We start from the raw sequence: 19,772 nt of genomic DNA, 5'->3' as shown, positions 1-19,772 counted from the left end.
GGACGGACGGACGTCCTGCCAAAACGTGCCTTCTGGAGCGAGCAGGTCTGTGTTCTGTTCAGTCTGTGTAATATTTCAGGACCCCAGCAGATGCTGCCAAAGTGCATTGTTTGCTGTGCAAGAGATGGAGGATATGTCCGTTTTTTTCTTTCGTTTTTTTATATTTTTCTCATATTGTTTTGAAAGATCAAGCAAGAGGTGAAATAAGTTATTTGAAATGTTGGCATCAAAGTTAAATGTTTGCATTTTCCCAGACATAGTGACATTACTGTACGGTGCAGTCAAGGTAAACATGTAATCGGCTTACGTGTTCTCTGGGAATCAAACGCTTGGCCTTGGCATTCTCAGAGCATACTGTAGGAACGCACATGTAAAGGGCTTTGTATCGCATCTAACAATATGGCACGCAGCGATCAGCCTCCCATTAATTCTGCCGTTTTTATTCAGCCTGATGCTTTTCCAGTAAAAGAACTTGAAATGCCTGGCCTTCTGATAATTCTGAATGAGGCGTCTTAATTGCAGACAACACGTCTGCACTGTTCATTAGCACGCATCAGGCTGCAATGCATAAGAAACGTGTTTCCTGGCACAGACGAAACGTCCAACAGCGGCAAATCTCGGCTCCTTTTATTAGAAGCCCAGCTTCACGGTCGACTGATAGAAGTGGGTTAAAGTGATCCCTTTGGTCATATTGCAGTTGCTTGGAAGACGAAAGTCCCAGAGTGCATCACGTAATCTGTTTTCCCTCCTTCGCTCTTTTTCCATCATATATCTCTTTCACGCTTTCCTTAATTAAAGCAACTCAAATATATACTGTATGAATAACAAAACGGTTTGTTATAGCGTTTCCCGACACATAGTTCATGTTTCACTGTGTTGTTATTATTAAGGCAGTCGTTTGTGTACTAATCTTGGCTGTTAGAAGATCTGGCCTATTATGGAGATGAATGTCCAGCGGGCATGTATTACCTGAATCCCAGGGTGTGCAATTTTGTGTCACGACTTTGAAATGAGACTTGCTTAGCAATCACTTGAATGAGTCATATTGATAAGGTTTAATTTATTGCATCCTGTTTTTTTAAACATAAGTTCAAAACAAATGGGCAGGAGAATGCCATTTTTATGCCATTTACAAGGTATTAAACAATTGGAGCAGTTCGAGTTCAGTCTGGGTTGTACCCGAATTCATCGCCCCACTGATAATGTCACATCTTTATGTATTATAATATCTAGATGCTTACATTTTTATAAAATGGTAATAATGCATGCTCACACAAAGTGATTGTTTTTTGTTGTAGTTGGACAATTCCAACGTTATGGACGTGACATTTTCCATTATGGACTTGACATAAAAATGTTCAGAGAGTGAATTTGTTACGAATATATTGAACCATCTGTTATATTTTAGTAAGCCCTTGTTGATAGAGTCTAAACATCAAAGAATGTCCGTCTATGAACAAATAAAAAAATGGTAATAAACACGTGTATAGACGTGACAAAAAAAGTATGCGCTTTTTGGCAGACAGCAAACTTTTTAGGATTTCTGTTAAATAAAATGCACAAACCTGAAGCAATAATACCCAATTAATGGAGAAGGGATGCCTCTTAATAGAACTTAAAAAAGTAAATTTTTTGTAATTTTCAGGTGTTCATCATGAGGAATATGGATGTGACAATCCTAAAAATGGCTCTTACCTGACTATGAAAAATCATGCTCTAAAAATAAGACTAATTATTAAACAATTTGAAGAGACATCTCACGTGGGTATGTGAACCACCAAATGTTATTATCTGTGGTTTTACCATAGTAAAAACTAAAAAAGTTCCAGTAAGGTTGATATTTACATGGAATTCCCCATTTGTCTTTGCATGAAGTACTCATATATTTGTCACGGGATATCCCACAGAGTCCACAGAAACAGAAATGTCCAAAATAATAATAATTATAAAGTTTAATAACCAAAAGACCACATCAGGCACAGGTAAACAACAGGTAAACAGTAGACAGGACAATGAAAAGGAGACAATAGTGAGTATATATACAGTCCTGATGACGCGTGTGATGGCTTGCAGGTGAGGGAGGGCAGGGAATGATGGGATATGGAGTCCTTGGGGAAAACACGGGGGAAACAGGCATGGGAACAGACTGAACCGTGACAATATTATATATTTTTAATATTTTATGTAAATATAAATAATATAATCCATTTTATATGTTCATTGTTTTAGCTTGTTATCATAGTCGATCTCATCACAGCAAACAAGCTCCTGAGCAAATTATTATTTTAATATATATTTTTTATCATGAATACACTTTGTGGGTAAAAGGCTTTAAATGACTCAGCACAACACCAAAAATGTAACTCTGTATACTCAATATTTTTTGAACTTTCATTTTGTTGGTAGGTTTGTTGGGATCAGCAGTGCAGCGGTTGGGTCAAGTGAATCAGGAGTCTCTGGGACTTGGCGAGTTTATTAATGTCTCTAGGCACGACCTCCTGACCCTGTCAAATCAAATCTTCTGTGTGCTGATCCACATCCTCAGAAAGAATGGCCTTAGATGATAGATTTTGAGTGAACTGCAACCCCTTCAAAATGACATGTACCAAAGTGCTCTCATTGCTCAAAAGCCAGTTAACCCCCATCGCCACTTTGACACAAAAGCAAGAGACCCGGAGTGCTATTGTGTTTTTTCTTACATTTTCCACTATATAAAAGCCATTTGTTTATAAAACACATTAGCCCACATTCTCAGATCGTGTCCGGGGGCGAAACAGTCTGTGTCTTTTATTTGCCGTGAATCGGGTCCCTCAGAATTCGGCTCTTTTGGACCCTGTGTGGCTTTGAGGGCCACCGTTTGCTTTGTATTCAGCTGGGCTGTTTTTTTCTATGTGTGATGAACCCTACTCAACAGTGTGTTAACCGAAATGGGAAGTGACAGATTCACTAAGGGATAATCTTCCTGGCATAGAAACAGATATTATCCCTTGCTTGCACATTACTGTATGGCCCAGCAGGTAGAACTGCGAGACCCACAACAATACACCCGTTTTTATTGATTTTCGTCAAGCTAATTTGACCAAAATGGGCTCTTGCGATATTAAGTAGTGAAGGTCAGTGGAGAATGTGTGTGCTTTGTATGTGTGCATCTGTGTTTTTCTTGCATTGTGCTATTGAGAATGCCTGTGTACCCCTGTGTTTCTGCAGATTGTATTATGGTCCTGCTTAGATCAAATGTTGCTGAAGTTGTTTTTAGTCTGTAGCTTGAAATCATCACTTATTGTGGATGTTTTCTTTAAAGGCTGCATGAATATGCTTGATGAATGTTTTCCTTTGTTGGTGTATTTTCTGTTGAAAGATTGAAGTACATTTTTCCATCTTTTTAAGTTTCTAATAGGTTTAAGTTACATTAAAGCGTTAACTGTAATTAGCTATTTTCTGGCCTGTTGCAGGTCTTATTTGGGGGAGTGTCATTCTTATTCGAGAGATCATTTCATTGGATGAAAACTGTAGTGAAGGATGAGTCATCAATATTTTTGGGTCTTCCTTCTTATAAGTGAAATACAGTATGATTGCAAATCGCTGCTGTCCTTCTGAACCCTCGTATCTACATATTTTCTTATTTCCTCCCCCCCATAAATCATTTGTATAAGTCATAATTTTTGTTTGTCACTGGGTTTTGCAGATATCTAACCAATAAGAAGTATTAAAAAGTGCTTGTCAACACAGTATTTATTCATTAAAACATGCAGAGTTTTTCCATTTCCTGAAAAACGTTTTATTTAGACATCTAAGGCCATGTTCAGACTTGACATCTTTTTTGACAAGAAAAGTTGATAATTGCTCATTTTTTAGTAAGTAAATGCTGGCAGTGTTTGGTTACAAATATCAGCCGTACGCCATAACTTCGAAAGCAGGGTCAGTGCACGAAGCCAGCCCAGAGAAAAAGATAGACAGTGTAATGGAAGTCTATTTGAATTATAAACAGTGAGCGTCTTTGCAAAACTAATCACATATTTAAAAACTATACTACTAGTTTCTCACTAGAAGTGCAATCAGAAGTTGTTCAAAGTAAAAATTAAACTTACATTTATACAAAGCTATGCTCCAATGGGTGTTTCGGCCGCCATTCAATTTTTTCGCGCCCTCTCGACCAATCACGTTCCTCGCATGTTGTCATGGAAATGACAGGTCTCTGTCATTGGTTAGCTGTGAAAAAATAGCTTGATGTAGGGCGGGAACTTTTTTCAACCTCAAAAGACACTCCGAGCTGCAGAAAAAGGCGCTGCCATTTAAAATAGCGCTCAGGACGTTTTTTGAAAACACGGTTTACTCCATAGGATTATGATGTATAACAGACGCTAGCAGCTTCAAAAAAGAAGTCAAGTCTGAACACGGCCTAAGGTTTCAGAATGACAGCGACGATATGAAAAAAAATATATAATTTAAAAAAGCGTGTCAACAGTTGTTAAGTTAGTACACTATCATAAATAATGCCACAAACAAAATAGACATGGTTATAATTCTTCATTTTCATTGTGTTCACAACGTCTTCAAAATTATCTGTAGATATTTTCTTTGTAAAAATGATTATGAATAGGGCGAGAACACAACATAATAAAGTGAACATATCATAGCATATCGGTCTAAGGAGGTTTCAAAGGGTTACGGCGAGGTGCCCTGAATTGAAGTGTATTGTCTTCAGCAATGAACATTTGTAATGCTCCGTGAGGTGTGAGGAGTCAGGGGTGGGCGTAATGGGGAGGAGGAGGGGCCGTGCCATTAAATAAAGTGTTCATTGCTGGTTTTAATTAAATGGTGACTGTGATCTGAGCGGAGCGGGAGATTGGATTGTATGACATATCTCTTGCTTCCGTTGAGAGCTTGCATCAGCTGTGTCAAAGATATCGGGAGCGGAGCATAAAGTCAATTACAGCTCCAACAGTGAGCAGATAAAAGAGGGAAAAACACTCCCAAATGCTGTCATTTGAGAGCATTTCAGGCACGTCTGCAACAAACCACAGCCGAGGGGGTTGGGGAGCAACACAGGTGGATGTGGAACAATTTGAGCTCGGGTCTACAGAGAACGTCTGGGGTTGACGGTGACCCTAGGCCTCAAAAAGAGCCGCAACAGGAGACCCTTGTGATTGGGAGTGGAGATTAATCCTGGGAGGCAGATATTGTTTGCGCAGAGCTCGTTGCAGTAGATTGAAAGCGTACTTCAGGTTGCTTGAGGTCACAACTTCACCCTCAAATTATTTCAACGAGGACTCGAGCAGCCCTTCACCCCTGTGGATGCGGCTGCCGAGACGCTCTCGAGGCTGAACTTGACGAGGCGGCGGGGATTTCACAATATGCTCGTTTAATCAGAGCAATTAAAACGGGTACGCTTTGGCATGGGATGACGCTTAATCTGAAGTCCACGTCCTTTGGGAGGCGAGCAAATCCTTTTTGTTTGTGTTCACGTCTGCCATTTTGTCTGTGTTAAATCAGGAGTCTGTTCAGACCAGTGGTCTGTTGAATTTCGCCTCGCTGAGAATGATGTTAGATGTCGATTTCCTCTGGGAGGGAGCTTAAAATGTATGAGCCGAGCGCTGGTCATTGTTTATTTTGTTTGTCACTGAATTACTTGATATGGTTGTCACAAATATGGATGTCATGAAACCCGATAAACAGCTTTTCGAGATCAGATCGAAACAAACATGAACCATTTTATATTTTATTTATTTATTTCACCACAGATGAAAATCGCAGGTCATACATCTATGTTTTGACAATATAATTGATTTTCTATTGATGTATCTGGTCTTATCCTTAATGTGCTATCACGGAATTTAATGACGTAAAATAAAAGCAATGGGATCTTTGTAAGTCCACTGAGATGAAAAGCAGCCTATGCACAGAGAAGAGAAACCTCAGCCATCATCTCGAGCTGTCCAGGTGAGACAACATTTATGGACTGCCTGCTCCCATTCGGGACCTGTGGACGATTCTTAATCTATAAAGTGGAAGCAGTTTATGAACGTTGATGGGATTCAGAATGTAGACTTTTGTTTTAGAGCATTACAGCCAATTCCCAAAGCACCCAAACACGGCCCCGCCGGTCTGGCTTTGCTTGTTATGGGGGTACGCCTTGAACATAAAGGCGTATTTAACCTCCGATTAATCTCGGCCTCTCCAGTGCTGAGCATTTGTAATGTGATAGAAAGTTCTGGATGAGCTTCAAGCCAGGTTTGGATAAAGGCCTCCGCTTGCGCCGAGACTGAATGAGACAATCATTTTCAATGGTCCCCCATCGCTCGCTCTTTCTCTCTCAGCTCCCCCCTCCCGCTTCCCAACGTAGAGCGGCGAGGATTCAATGGAATGAATGTTTGTTGATTTCCCTCTGAAATCAAGAAGTAGATTAGTTTGAATTGGTGGGGAATGAGGTGAGGAGGCTAGGTGGCTTGCTATCGCCCAAGCCCATTTCCTGTGTGTGAGCGCCGGCAGGAACAGGAGAGAGGGCAATAGTGATTACCGTCTGTTTCTTTGGCGCAGTTATGCCGCTGATACACATCCACACTCCCATTATCCCTCAGATCAGCCGAGCAGTTTGTGTTTGCATTCGGAGAGTATCAGATTCTGGCTCGAGACGTTAGAAAAAGATGTCACATCTAAACCTCTCTCACACGCTCTGTAGCTTCTGCTTCATCTTGTTCATCCTCTCTTCCGGATTTTCATTTATTAACCTCCAATAATGAATTTGATAACAAAGAAAAATGTGGCAGCTTTTGCCGGGCTGACTGAAGTGCTTAATTAGCTGATTAAAATGTGCCAGGATTGGCCTCTCCTCTCTCGCATTCAGTCGGCGATTTGACATGACTGTCCCCTTGCCACGTCCAACTGACTGCTCATAGACCCCCCGCTGTGAGAGTTTTGTGCTTTTCGGACTGAAGCCTTTGCCAGAATGTGAAATTACCGTGCCACGTTCACCCATTCAAATGAGCTTCCCCGGTCTGAAACATGGGTGAAGCGGTCTGTACCAATCTGCGAAACAATGGGATGGTTTATGAACTAGCTGATTAGTCAGTTAGTCAATTTTATTTCTAGACGTAAAAATTCTAGATTAATACTTGATATTTTTCATAAAGATCATGTTTATTATATATATATATATATATATATATATATACATATACACACATATAACCAATTCATGGTTTCTTCTGAGGGTTACAAAAAAGTGGTAATATAATATTAATAATGATAAGTATTTATTATTTTAGTATATTTAAGAATAGAATATATAAATAGAACAAAATATTAAATTAAATATGATATATATATTTTTGTGTTTATTTTTAGATTTTTGTAATAATTCAAATTTAATTTTGAATCGTCTTTATTATTATTTTTTACCTGCTTTATTGTAATCCTCCTAAGAAACAATTAATCGGTTCCAACTGAAAATATTGTCAAATGTGAAGCGTTAGATATGCTAACTTGTCAGTAATTCATTTAATACGGTAAATGAATTCATTTACATCTCTTAAATATGTAAAACGAACCTTACAGTAATATGCATCAAGTCAAAGTCTGCAAAACAACCATCGAGGTTGTTGTGTGAAATCGTAATTTAATCCGCAGACCGTTCGACGCGACGTAGCCTCGCCGGGGAGTGCTCGTGTGAGAAATTAGCTCATGCGTCTGCTCTTCGCCTTCACAGACTGTAACACAAAACTACATTTAAAGCATCAGATTTTGTGGGGCCGATGTGGAGCCTCAATAATTGATGAGCTTGGCTGAATGTGGAGGTTTGGAGACTCGCTTCGCTTTACTGCAACGCCAGAGAAAAAGAGAGAGAGGTGAAAGTGTTAGATATTATCTCACATGGTGTAGGTTGTTATGCTGTACCACCCACACTTTAGAGCAAGTGAGCTGTGAAATGTATTCATTGTAACAGGGAAAATGGAGGCAAGGAATTGCCTGTAATGTCTGACAGCGAGGGCAGCCAGCCGGCATCACCTGCATTATTTCACTTGTTTGTGTTTTTTGTCATTATAGGTTTTGGAAATAGGCAGCAATTTCATTACGGTGTAATTTGGGAAGAATTGCCCGCCATTGAGTGACCCCACAGCAGAGGATCAAATGGGAAGTCAGCTCGAATAAAGTTAACAGTGCATTAACGGCAAGCAGCGTTTCTGAGCCCCTGAGCGTTGTTCCTCATCCAGCGACTTCCCCCACCCCCTTCTATTAGCTTCTCGTTTTTCTAGTATCCTCTCCTTCCTCCACGAAACTGTGAGACAGCTACTGTATATTTGTACCTCACGGCGAGGCGGCGGAAAATAAGGGGAAAAAGTGGATTGGCTGCAATGTATAGGAATGAGGCGAGCGAACCAATGGAGTGTGCCGCTGGCCCCTCCCATCTGCATATCTCGGTTCCTCCGCAGCTTGTGAGAAAGCAGCTTGATGAATAACACAGAGGGGACTTGTCTCTGGGATTATTAATTTCCCATCACACTCCCTCTCTCTCTCTCTCTATCCCCCCTCGCTCTCTCTCTCCTCTCCCTCTTTCCTTTCTCTGCGTGCGTACCCCTTGCGCGCGGCTTTTTGTTTCTTGCATTGCTGTTTGAAATGATTCTTTCCCTTCAATGTGAGAGCGCATGAGTGTTGCTTTATGGAGCTTTGCAGCAACTGTTAACACTGCCTGGTAGCTATTCTTCCACACAAGAGCTCTCGCATCGCAAGGGGGTGAGTTGGTATCTATTAAAATCAATATAGTGTCGTGAGACCCGGGGCTAATGCAGAGGATGGGAATGTGTGGGGGGAGGTATAATGAAATGTTCGTTCTGAGTATGCCTGCAACTAAAGCTGACCTACAAAGGAAAGGGAATTTCTGCTGAGGACTCCTGGTTGAGCGTGCCGGTCCACGGTGTGTGCGCGCTTGTGTTTGGATCTCTGCGTCGCGTGTGCTAATGTTAAAGAACGCCTGGATCTCATAGTGCGATCAGTCACGGAACACAGCCGTGAGATGCTTTGTTGCTAAACACCAGGCATGCTTTTATCACAGCTAATGGGGATGTGTGAGAGACCTTGATTTTGAATGGCAATGGGATGGAAATGCAAGCTAATGACGGGTAATTGGAATAGCAGGAAATTATAGTTTGTTTTGTTGATAGTCTCTCTCCCTCTCTAAAGCATTGTTTGAATATTGATGACTCTGTCGGGCTGCAGAAATGATAATGGTTGTAATGACATTATGCTTTGGAAATTACTGAGAGCAATAAAAACTAACAATTGAACTTAACGTCATTTACGTCACGCAGTAACTTTAGCTTCTTGCAAATTCGTAAACTGACGTTCAGTACACGTGCATGTGATCGTTTGTGTTGAATCGCATTGTGAACCGTTTGAAATGCGCCTTCCAACATATCACTCAACACCTGTCACATGGTTGTGTTTTGATTGATCAATCAAAACATTATTTTTTACAAGCTTTTCAAATGCTTTCAATTAAATGTGTGAAATCGGTATAAACAAGAGAAAATGTGACATCTATCGTGCCATTTATAAATGCCACATGGCTGTGTTTTGATTGGCTGATTGGCTGGGGTATTACTTGGGAGGGGTTTAGGGTATGCATGCTGATTTTTAAGCAATAGATTTTTCGTATTTTACACATTTATCTTGTATTAAAAACATGTATCTGTTGTAATAAAGGATTATTATTTAGAGATAAAATGAACAAAGTGGATTTGTATTTTTGTTGTTATTCCTATTTTTTACATTTTGTGTGTGGTTTAATCTCACACACTGTGGTGTACGTCCTCTCCCCCTATCATCCTACAGAAAATATGATCTTTTACATAAGCTGTCATGTCTTTTATACCCTGATAACATTGTTTTCAGCAGCTTTGTTCCGTTGAAAGTGATTTTGGAAGATATAACAATGGCCAAAAAATGCAAAAAGAGCATGCGAGGAAGAGAGAGAGAGAGAGAATACCCCACATTCTGTTTATGTAATTTAGTGAGTCATAACGTGGGTGCACGAGGCATTATGCAAGTTCTGGTTGTGCTTTGAAAAATTGGTTATCTCCACAGCACCTACAAGGCACATGGAGGGATACGCCTCAGTTGTGGTGTGCCTGAGCCCTGGCAGCGCGTGGAGCCGGGGCATCTTAAAGCAGGAAGCCCTTCTGGAGGTGGACAGGCCTTTTTCTCGAGTCGTCAGAGCTTTGGATTGGTAAATCCTGTGGGCTTGACTGAATAGAGGGAGAGCAGAGATACATGAGGGTGAATAATCATAGTGTGCAGGAGAGGGGATTTCACAGGGCACAGCGTATGCCCTGTGCCTACTGTTCACCCCTCCGCTCATTAGATGCTGAATACATCATGCAGATTTTTGCCAGTCCTCTCATTTCAAATGCAGCTCCTCTTGACAGGAATTAGAAAAGAGAATATATAATCAAAGTTATGCTGTTGTGTGTGTGTTTTTGTATTCATTTGTTTTTTTGTTGTTTGTTTTCAAGTCATATTATATTAGTCTCAATTCATACTTAATATAATTTGACACTTGTTTTTGAATGTGGATCCAAAACCAACACCCTTTCGGGAAAGAAACTTTACAAGGCTGCTAAAAATAAAATAAAAATCAATGTCTAATTATTCCCTAAATAGACTTCTGTGTAGGCTACGCTTTAATAGACACTAACAAAAAGCAACGCTCAACAAAAGCTTCTATAAAAATAAAATAAAAAAGCACATATCTGATTATTCCCCTTGATTTAACAAAGACAGAGACTGTTCAAACTATGTTTACGTCTGCTGCTAAATATCCCTGGGCCGCAGTGATTATATGTTTCATCGTTTGGAAAATGCATGACCCTCAAGTGTGAGAACGAAGTATAGTGTTAGATTGTTCCCTCTTTTATTTCCCTGGGAAGCTGGCTAGGGGTTACAGCGTACTCTGTTATCGTCAGTAGGAGTTAAGTGCCGTGCGTCGAGCACAATTGGAACGTGTTTATTGTGGCGATTATGTAACTGGTTATAGTCTAAGCTTGTCTTGTGCCGCTGGAGCCACGCGGCGCACATTACGGTTGTTGCTAACGTGGCTTTTTCGCTCGCGGCAGGGTGGGGGGGGGGAGTTGGAGAAACCTCACACCGGGCAGACGCCGTTCCGTATCGGTAGCAGAATGGAAATAGAAACGTAGCTTTCCGCCGTGTGCCGGTGTCACGCTCTTATTGAAATGATAATGGAGCACATGCCAAAAAGTAACGGGGGCTTCGCTGTCAACCCCACAGGGAGTTGAAGGAGAATATCACGGTCGATAGTTCTGCGACGACTAACAAAACAAAATAGTCTGTGCTCTCCTGGCGATACATATAAATGCAACCTCCTTATTACTCCATACTTATAAAGAAACCTTGTCCCGGGCAAGGGAGCCATTAAAGAAAACAGTCGCTGTTATTAAGTGAATTGCTGTGACTGAAGCATGCTGGGAGTGATAAAATGATCATATTAATACCTTGAACTCTCGCTTTAGCTAAACAGGGCAAGTATATTGCTTTGTAAACATTTCCGCATCAATAGTACCGTGCCACAACAAAAGATAAACCCCAGGTTGAACAAGGAGATAAAGCGACTGTTTCACAAGATTAAATAGAAAGTGATGCCAGCTTGGCAGTCAGAACGTGTGTTGCATGGATTTATTTATAATGGGCGCAAAAAAAATGCAAATCATACAATTACAAGCCTTAGCCAAGTATTAAAATAGAGAGCAGAATTAAGGTGGTTAGCAGATGTGATGAAAATAAATTCTTATGTGAAATTAGCATATAAGGAAAACACAAAAAAATCAGACCCAGTTGACTGGATTATAATAAGAACGTGTTTTTTTGTTGTTTGTTTGATGTGTTCTACAAAAGCTTTTTTCAAATGTATGTTTTTTTTTTTCAAGCTTCACACCTGCATTGAACGATCTACAGAGCATCTTTTATCGTGTTTGACAAAGCAGAAATTATCTCATAAAGAGTATCATGGAATTTCTCCTGTCGTGTTTGTCTGTATGTTGTAAAGAAGGACTCCATAATCCATTTACTTCGAATTTGTAAGCGCTCAAATGACATCCACAGCCGAGCGCAGATGTTATGAACCCTATATATATGCAACCGGGATTCTTCAATTGTATGTCTAATCTTATTCAAATTAGAGAGCATGTCTGTGCCTTGGTTTAGTCACGCAAATGCGTAGCATAGAATGAAGCATTGAAGAAATGCGTAATTTTTGTATAAACGTATTTCACCCCACTAAGTGAAATTACAAACAAATGCATACCATTCTTTTTACACGCAGCCCTTGTTTGCATTTTAGGTTCAGTAGGGAAAAAAAGTGTGTTGTTACATTCTGCCCAAACCAATGTATTTGTGTATTTGTTGAAAAATATATGTTGAATGTACAATATTTGTGTTTTGTCCTTGCTAGGTTTAGTTTGTATGCACTGTGCTTGAGTTTATCCCAAAGGATAGAAGTCTTTGGCTAATCCTCTGGTTTGTACATACTGTCGGCTTTGATAGGGAAAGAAATGAAGATGCCGTGTGGGTGTGCAAGATTAGGCTTATCTTCAATTGCATTGTATATAGGGATATCCGCGGTGACATTGACAGAATGGGACGCTTCTCCCTTTAAAACAAGCCAAAGGTATTTGCAGGTTGAAACAGTGGATGCGATCAGGAGCGTCGGAGGCGCCTCGGCTGCAGTTTGTTTGTGGTGGCGTGCTTATGCATGATAGCCTCAGCTCAGGACAACAGCGGGATGAAAAGCGCACACGGATTGCTCACAATATTTGTCCCGCTATGGATGCTTTTTGTGCTGAAGATACCTTTGCTAAGCTCTCCTCGGAATAGTCCAACCTCCCATTCCATCCACTCTGTCCTTCAGGTTTCACCTCACACATCACGAGAGCATCTAATGGTTTCTGACAAGATGCCTTCAAAAGACAAAGGTGGGGGAGCAAGATCATTTTTTCGAGTGACATATATTACTGTGAAACAGATTGAGGAATGGTTTTTGATGTCATTTCTGACAAGATTTGCTAGTTGCTAGGGGTATTGGAGGGGTGTAAGAGAAGTGATACTCTCATCAATATTTTCGTCTAGTCTCTAGTCTGGATTTAGTCTCTAGCTTTTATTTAACGGGACAGTTCACCCAAAAAAAATGTACTGAGCTTAATTTCAAACCTGTATGATTTTCTTCTGCAAAACCAAAAAGAAGATATTTTGATGAATGTTGAGCAGACAACATTGACTACCATTGTATGGACACCTCAGAGACATTTCTCCAAATATCTTCATTTGTCTTCCACTAAAGAAAGAGTCATATACAGGTTTTGAAAAACACGTGGATAAATAAATGATGACAGAATTGTTCTTTTGCATGAACTTTACCTTTAATAAAAATACTAGGAACCACCACGTATCACCTAATAGTAATGATATCATGAACGTTTTTCTACAGCCCAAGACGGTTCCCATAAAAGCACAGAGGTCGACACGACAACACCTCCGTCAATCGCCACTAATATTTTTCTCCGTTAACTTCTCGCTATGCCTTCAGCTCAAGCCGTGATTGAAGTCGGGCGGGTTTACCGGTAGAAGAGTAGACTGTGTTCTTCTGCCGCCCTCTTTCTATCACTCTCATTCTCTTTATCTCTCTCTCGCATCCCTCCCCCCAGCCCACGTCTCATTCAGGAGAGGCCTGCCTCAAGACTGCCACAATCTTTAAGCTCCGTCCCTGAGCACCTCTGCCCCCAGACTTAGCCCAGCTGCTGTGGACCACAGACACACTAATTGGCCCTGATTTAGTCTGCTGTGCTTTAAGTGCACTCTGCTGTGTGGCGTGTGGGGGTGCTATGTCAGTCCTCTCTCTTTTTCCCACTGGCTCTTTAGGCCATTACCTAAATGAAGTGCTGCCAGTAGAAGTTGGTGAGCCCATGCTAAAGTGGAGGTATTGATTTGTGGGTTATTTAAAGTGATGATATCTCTGTCTTCAATACAAGGAGAAAAAAAACAGCTCTAAAGAGGGGCCTTAGACGATTAACAAGTTAATTAGACATTTAGCGATATGGTTGGTTTTGTAATGTTCACGTGAGAGCTAAGGTGTAAATATTCATAAGCAGCCACAAGCAAATTACATATTCATGTCTTTATTTGTTTATCATTATGTGATGGACAAACATGCTGGGAGAAAGCCAAGCGGTTTACTGCACAGACTTAAGGAGATGCCAAAGCCTAAATCAATTTCACTTCACAGCTTGCAGTGCATGAATGGAAATACGGACATTCATCGGATACGCCCTGCCAGTCCTTGGAATTAAAACCATTAATCCACACGCAGGTGACCGTCGTAGCATGCTAGTTTGGCACATTCAGGCACATTACGTCAGTGTTGAAACAAACAACGTTTGTTCCCCTCACGAATGCATTTTCCCCAAGTGCACTCGGCCATATGCAGCCTCAGCAGAACGGCGCTCGAGGCCGCCCGTGGTCTATAGGCGGTCCTCTTGCCGCTCGCCAGTCCATAGCCATTCAGAGTGGCAAATGACTCTGGTTTGCCAAGCACATTATTGTGTATTTGACAGTTCGTGACAGTTCAATTTTAGCCTCGTGTGTCGGCTGACATTATTCTATCAGTGCTGTGCGTAATCTGAGGCTGTGATAGGCCGGATGCAGCGAATGCTTATTTCCAAGACCTCTGCGGCAGGGGCCGGACTGCGCCATCACTCATATCTCAATTACCTAATCTAATGCATCTCAGTGGGCTGCTGCCGGATCTTCATTTACTGTAAGTGCTAGAAGCTCCTCTGCAATTGTTATGTGTGCCAGCACCAACCTGCGCTGTCAGGGGGAGAGCGAGCTCGATCAGAGAGGGATAGGGAAACACGGGAGGGGTGTGTGCTTGGAGGGGGTGGTAGTAGAGAGAAAGCCTCTGGTAGATAAAATGAGCTCAGGAAAGTCATTTGAAAAAAGAGAGAGCGAGCAGGGCTCGGTGAGAGGGTGTCATACATTGGCAGGCATAGATGGAGAGTGGTGTAGAATGGGAGAGAATTAGCAGATTTGTGCGTGCTTTGATGGGAACAGGAAGTGGATCTCTCCTACTGGAAAGACACCTTCTTTATGTGGTGATGTCCAGCTCTGCAGTTTCACATTGGGCGGTGTGTTCACAGGGACAGAGATGTGATACATATTGTTTGTACTCTAAGCTAGTGCGTACCCACATGTTTCCAAAATTGAGTTGTTGGTGGGCTGCCTGAACAATTAGTCAACTAATAGGGTATGGCTGAAAATGTATGTTTTTAAGGGGCAGCTCTTTAGAGAAAGCTTGCTGTGTTTTCTGTAAAGCACAGCAGGTTGTCAACATGCTTATTAAAACACACCCGCTAAAAATAACAAAACGGAAAAAATTCAGGATGTAAAAGCATTGCTAATTGACTAGTCGATAGATGGACGATTAGTTGACCATCACGACACATCCTTAATTTACTACAGCTTGGTTAAATAAATTGCCCAAGTTTCCACACAGTTTTGTTAGCGTGCGAATCTGATAGCATGTCACCTAAACCAGCCTCTTCGGCAAGACCTCAGGCAGAAGAGACTTTCCCATCTCGTTCCTTCCTTCCATGACAGCTGGAGAGGGATTCATCCCCAGACTGATTCACTGTAGTCAGGAGGAGATTCGCAAACTAAGCCGGCTTTTAAATCATTTTTAAAACTGTTGAGTGAAATGCTTTCCAGTAACACTGGTAAGCTAATATATTAGTGTTGCCTTGGAAACGGAAGGAATGAAATTGTTTGATGTATCCGCAGAGGGTTCGAGGGGAGGATGGCGTGCAGCGAAAGTTGCTCGCCGCTTGTTTTCACATTCCGTTCCAGTTAATTGTCCTGGATGGCTAGTAATTAATCAATGCGTTTTTGTCAGGTCGGCGAGCACGCTCTAGAGATCTGTCAATAAGTCACATCACACTCATCAGATGTATCGGTGACACACTAGAATCACCACGACAATTAAAACTGCAATTAGCAGAGGCTCTCTGGTCCCTAGGCGGCAAACGCGCATGGATGTATGCGTGCTCTGCTGGAAAATGCAGGTTAACTGTTAACTTTGTTTGAATCATGGGACCGGGTTAAAGTCTGCATGCTATATATTTAGTCCATTAATTTTTATTTATATTTTTGTGTATACATGATTAAAATAAATACAAATCGCTGCTGTCCTTCCCAAACCTCGGATGTCCAAATTCACAGGTTTTAGGAAATGAAAAAACACTGTTTTTTATTAAATTATTGAACACTGTGTTGTCAAAATTGACAAGCATGTTTTAATACTTTTTATCGTTTAGATATTTGCAAAACCATTGACAAACATAAAGGGTGACTAGCATGTGAGAGATTTATATTCATTGTTATTTTATACTATACATATAAGTATTATAAAATAATATATTAAAACAGTTTGTTTTCTACATGTTTGCTATGTCACACTCATAGGACACATGTAAAATATATATTTGTCTTCTAGCGACACATTATAAAAAACGTGAAAAGGTAACATTTTGTCAGCTAGGGCATGTACAATTACATGTTTTTACACATTATTTGACATTTTTAACAATATTTCACAAATACATTAAAATAAATAAAACAGATTATATTATTGACATCACCCTGCCTGACATTTCCTGCAAAATCGTACTTGACTGCTCAATTTATAAATCTTTATTATAAGCTCACTATTGCTAATCTAATGTAAAGAGGCAGATGTGATCACAGGTTTTTTCTTGTACTTGCTCAATAACTTACAGATAGCATCTTTAAGAGATAATGTATGTTGTAGGTGAAGTAGACTAATGAATAAGCTACAGCTTTACTGTAGCTCAGTGGTCAGAGCATTGCGTTAACAATGCAAGGTTGTGGGTTCGATCCCAGGGGATTGCAAGTGCCTATGTAAAATGTACAGTATAATGCAATGTAAGTCACTTTGGATACAAGTGTTTCTTAAATGTAAATGTAAATGTAAATTATTTTTAAAGAGCGCATTATTCAACCTTTGATATCCAAAAATCATCTGTAACAAATCGGCAGATTTTCCATTAGTGCATGTACGTGAGTTTTAGCGCAGGGGTGCATGCTGAGATCTCTAACGCTAATATGTTTTGTCAGGGAGGCAAGTGTGGGTGATAGAGTGGCCATGTTTATGTCTGTATTCCCCCGCGACTGAACGTGGTTCCCACTTTCCTCCTATCTGTCTATTACACAGTGCAAAGGTTGGCCTGTCAGCTCGGTCTGTCACCCCCACTCTGCATCAGGAAAAGTGCCATGGGCCAAGTCTTACACGCGCACACACTTCCCTCCCGTTTGCCTAGTGACCTGTGCTTTTCCTGGTGTGTGTTACAGAGCACATGCAGTGCGGGGATCAGTTGACATAAAGCTCCTAAAGCCACGGCTTTCCTGCTCAACAACTGCAGAGCAAATCCACAGATCTACCTGAGCTCTTATGATGCATCGTTCTTGCTTGTAAGCAGGGCACCCTTAAAGGGACATTTACCCAAAAATGAACATTCTGTCATTTGCCTTCACGTTGTTCCGAACTCATTTAAGAAATTTTTTTATTGAAATATATGATTGGAATATAATATTTTTGATCTTTTTTTTTATTATTGAAGATAAGAAAGATATTTAAGAAACACTTTTGCACTGAGGACTACATTTCCCATGTTTGGGGGGTTATCCTGAGCTCAATTCATATATGAGAAATCTGATATGAGGAGAGAAAAAAAGCTAAATTTATTGACTCTGGAGAGAGAGACATACGCCAACACATCTTTTGTATTCTGGTAAAGCAGACGGCCCTGGGGGCTTTGCGGGGAGCCACAGCAAGGCTGGAAGTGGGCCCGCCAGTTTATGACACTTCACAAGAACTGTCGGATGTGTTATAGGGGATGCTGATAGGTGGAAGCCCCTGATAACTCCTGTGTAAACCCTTGGGCTTCCACCAGTCATACCTTTAATTTACAGTGATAACTTTCCACCGCACCTTCCACGGTGCTGTGATAGTATTGCACGGCAGAAGCAAAGTGGGGAAAGACCGGAGAAGAACAGATTCTCTTTGTTAACCGGTGACATACCGTATGCGGCCATGTTGGCACATCAATTACACTGAAATACGACCTTTTGTCTTTGAGCCCCTGCCGTTTGCATGGAGAACAGTCATGAAAATAATTTGGTGAAACCATTTTCGTAAAGCAATTTGGGCCATTTGACTCCATAACAGATGGGCCGTATTCGATATGTTGCATCATTTGCTAAAATTAATAGCACAACTTTTACAGCAGATGACACTAATGTTTTTATGCCGGCTTTTGGAGTATTTTATGTCGCTATTTGAAACTAATAGCTTGGGTTACTACACAGTGTAAACATTTATAATGGCAATTTTAAAACATCTGGCAATAATGGGATGGATCTTGTTAGACGGCTAGGCTTGTCAACATTGTGAACATAATTATGACAGATGCCAGTTCTCAAAGCCCATTCATGAAGCCATGGAGTGTACACACGTGACGCTCCCCCTCCATTCTGCAATCACACGGAAAATGACTGGGCTGCTTAACAAGCCATTGATTTAATTGTTCGTTACTAGTGTAAATATTTTCAAACTGTGCAAAACCATGAAATTGCCCAATATAGTGAAAAATAATATAAATCCACCGCTACCATAATACAGATTAGTAGGCTACAGATAAATCTTGCTGCATGAAACGTCTCGAAATTTAATTATGTTGGTTTGATGGCTTTTGCTTTTGAACAGAATAGAATGTGTATGTGTTGGGGATGGGTCATGGTCAACTAGTTCATCTCGGCTTTTGTCTAATTTTTATTTTAGTTTTAATTACTTGTATCAGCGGTGCTTTGAAATGGATGAATTAACATGCATCGTCTCCGAGAGGAATTTTGCATGCTAGCAGGCTCAGCTAGCTTTTGGATGCAGTTGGATTGTTAGCACGGTTAACTCTGTCCCTAAAATCATCCACTTTTAAAGGGATACTTCACCCAAAAATGAAAATTCTGTCACCATTTACTCACCTTCGAGTTGTTCCAAATGTGTATACATTTCTTTGTTCTGATGAACACAGAGAAAGATATTTGGAAGAATGCTTATAACCAAACAGATCTCAACACCCATTGATTGCCATACTAGTAGGAAAAATTACTTTATCATTTTTCTTCTTCTGTTGAGCACGAAAGAAGACATTTTGAAGAATGTAGTACAGCAAACTGCTCTGGGGCACTTTTGACTAACCATGTTTTTTTTCTTACTATAGTACTCAATGAGTGTTGGGAAATGTTTGCATTCTTCCAAATATCTTTCAAAGAAATGTATACACATTTGGAACAACTCGAAGGTGAGTAAATGATGACAGAATTTTATTTTTTTGGTGGAGTATCACTTTAAAAGTGGATGATTTTAGGGACAGAGTTTACCGTGCTAACAGTCTAACTGCATCCAAAAGCTAGCTGAGCCTGCTAGCATGCTAGATTCCTCTCAGAGACGTTGCATGATAATTTATCCATTTCAAAGCAGTGCCAATACAAGTAGGCCTAATTAAAACTAAACTAAAAATTAGACAAAAGTCAAGATGATGCCATCAACATGACCCATCCCCAACACATACACATTCTATTCTGTTTAAAAGCAAAAGCCTTCAAACCAACATAATTTAATTTCGAGACATTTCATG

General features: G+C 40.6%; 1 protein-coding gene across 8 annotated transcripts in view; it reads left to right on the top strand.

Annotated features, from left to right (window-relative positions):
* rbfox1 (RNA binding fox-1 homolog 1) overlaps positions 1-19,772 on the top strand; it is a 213,301-nt gene that overhangs the window by 143,352 nt on the left and 50,177 nt on the right. Inside the window, exon 1 of one of the 8 annotated variants that reach the window (XM_056752521.1) lies at positions 8,482-8,730. The exons of the other annotated variants lie outside the window; for them this stretch is intronic. The gene's annotated coding sequence lies outside the window, so the exon portion shown is untranslated. Of the gene's footprint in view, positions 1-8,481; positions 8,731-19,772 lie in introns of those variants that run through there. 8 annotated transcript variants of the gene reach the window in all.

Source organism: Triplophysa dalaica, chromosome 7 (assembly GCF_015846415.1).
Source record: "Triplophysa dalaica isolate WHDGS20190420 chromosome 7, ASM1584641v1, whole genome shotgun sequence".
Taxonomy (NCBI): Eukaryota; Metazoa; Chordata; class Actinopteri; order Cypriniformes; family Nemacheilidae; genus Triplophysa; species Triplophysa dalaica.
This window is presented reverse-complemented; position numbering and strand designations above follow the sequence as displayed.